The sequence below is a fragment of the Suncus etruscus genome, chromosome 13, assembly GCF_024139225.1.
Source record: "Suncus etruscus isolate mSunEtr1 chromosome 13, mSunEtr1.pri.cur, whole genome shotgun sequence".
NCBI lineage: Eukaryota > Metazoa > Chordata > Mammalia > Eulipotyphla > Soricidae > Suncus > Suncus etruscus.
In genome coordinates this window covers 35,205,572-35,208,012 of record NC_064860.1, presented here as the reverse complement: position 1 = coordinate 35,208,012, position 2,441 = coordinate 35,205,572, and the positions used below count along the sequence as shown (strand labels likewise).

The 2,441-nt window shown below is 34.0% G+C and overlaps 1 non-coding gene across 1 annotated transcript; it reads right to left on the bottom strand.

Moving 5' to 3' along the window:
* Window positions 1–1,545: 1,545 nt before the first annotated feature.
* On the bottom strand, window positions 1,546–1,709 carry LOC126026835 (U1 spliceosomal RNA). Its single transcript, XR_007502047.1, has one exon. It is a non-coding gene; the product is annotated as a U1 spliceosomal RNA (small nuclear RNA).
* Between the last annotated feature and the right edge of the window lie 732 nt (window positions 1,710–2,441).

The following is a 2,441-nucleotide window of genomic DNA, read 5'->3' as shown; positions in this document are numbered from 1 at the left end:
TATATTCCAACTATTCTAATAAGTTTTGATGTTTGATAGGCAAGCATTGTTTAAAACAGTAAAGGAAAATAGAAAATGTATTGACTTGTCTTAATGGTAAATTTATAAAATTATACATAGACTATATATTTTATTCACTGACTTTTATATTTCTAGCATCTATATATCTCAGTAATTTAACAGTCATCAACACAGAGTTTTTGCTTTCTTGAAACACAATTGATTTTCTCCAAGAAAAAGAGGAATATATAGTGATAGTCTTGGTGGAACAACTACAGTAATGAATACCTAGTGAGAGTAGCCAAAGACACTGCAAACATAATTTATACAGATAGGAAAGCCACCGTGACAAATAATTATTAGAGCCAAAACATAATTTGCATCTAGAATCAGAACCTCGTGATAGATAATAAACCAGTAGACATAGGTTTGCAATAATAGTTTGCAAGTAGTTGAAAATTACAAATGCTATAATATAAATAATGCAACAGTGACAGTGGAAAAGTGAATTTTTGGACAGAGTTTAATATATGGTTTCTCTGATAAGGTGTCTTTAGAACAGATATTTGAATGAAATGATGGGCAGAGTCATGTAACAGTCAAGAACTAACATGAAAAATGATAAGAGCTGTTGGTATAATACTGGACATATTTCACATGTTTATGAAATAGTATTAGTTGAAGGATATAGGAAAATAAGTCAGATACTAGATTGTAAAAGTGTCACGAAAAGCATTTCAGACAATGAAAAGCATTTCTGAAGGAAAAACAATGAAAAGTACTGTGGAGATAAGTAATGTGGTATGTCTTATGTTTTCAAAATATCACTTTGTATTCTCCATGGAGGAAAGACTAATGAGACAATGAGAAAATGAGATGGATCCTGAAATAGTACAAACAAGACATGAAGATTTATTTTGTGACTGAATGAAGTAAGGACTTGCCAAATATATGGCAAAACATTGTTTCTGGGTGTGTCTGTGACTGTTTCTGGAAGAAATGAATAATTGTATCAGTAGACTGATGAAAGAACATCACCTTTACTAAATTAGGCACCATCAAAACCGTTAAAGAAATGAACTGAAGAAAAAGGTCAGGGAAAGGAAAATCTGCTTTAATTAAGTAGTCCAGTTTCTCCTGCTCTTGGCTAGCTGGGTTACTGGTTCTCACATTTCTCTGGCACACAGTGGGACTTGGATCAACTTCTCTAATCATTTCTCATGCTCAATGAGCTTTCATACTTGCAGATGGCAAGCAGGTCATGGGAAATCTTAATCTCGGTAATTACATAAGCCAATTACCATAGTAAATGTCCTTTCAAATGTATATATATACATATATATTAATCTAGAATATATACTAATATACCTGTATTTTAATAACTTTTTTTAATCAGGGGAGAGTGGAATGCAATCCCCCACTACCACAAATGATGCAGTCAAGTTTCCCACATTTGGGGAAATCGCAGGGGTCAGCACATCCGGAGTGCAATGGATAAACCTAGCCCTGGAGAAACCACTTTTGTGATCATGGTATCTCCCCTGCCAGGGGAGAGTGCGAATGCAATCCCCCACTACCACAAATGATGCAATCAAGTTTCCCACATTTGGGAAAATCGCAGGGGTCAGCACATCCGGAGTGCAATGGATAAACCTAGCCCTGGAGAAACCACTTCTGTGATCATGGTATCTCCCCTGCCAGGTAAGTATTATTCCTAATATCTTTATTCATACCCATGGGTTATTTAGGTTCTATTATTATGAGGAATAAGATAATATAGGAATTATAACAGAGTGATAACAACAGATTGATAGAAGAGATTAAAAGTTGGCTAAATTTTGAGAGAAAAAATTGATTTTGCTGCATATTCTACTGTGGTGGTGAGCTAAGTAAAATTACAGTGTTTGATTCAGATGTTTAGGACAAAGAAATGAAAAGAATGAACACACCACTTATTGAAAAGGAAAGAATGAGACAACAAACTGTTCATTTTTTACACATATTAAGCTTGATATTATAGTTAGCATTCAAGTTAGATATAATAGTTGAATAAACAAACCAGAACTTAGGGAAGAGTTATAGTTGAAGGTAATTATTTTACAGTATTTCATGTAGGCATCAAATCTAGATAAATAATATATAAAAGCCTGAACTATAAGACTTTAACATAGTGGCAAGAAAAATGAGGCATATTCAGCAAAAGAGACTGAGATGAATATGAGTGCTTTCACAGCTACTTTATTCAAGAATAGTTTTTAAAAGAGATATCCAAAAGAAAGACAAGCATGAATCATGGCAAGTGGTATTGATAGGTCCACAGAGTGATGGCTTAGTGTTTACTACTATATTTAGCAAAGCGGTGATGGCTGAAGACAAGTCCAAAGACAGTCAAATTAGAACCAGGGACAATGTCATTAAGAGACAGACAAAAAAGCCTGACT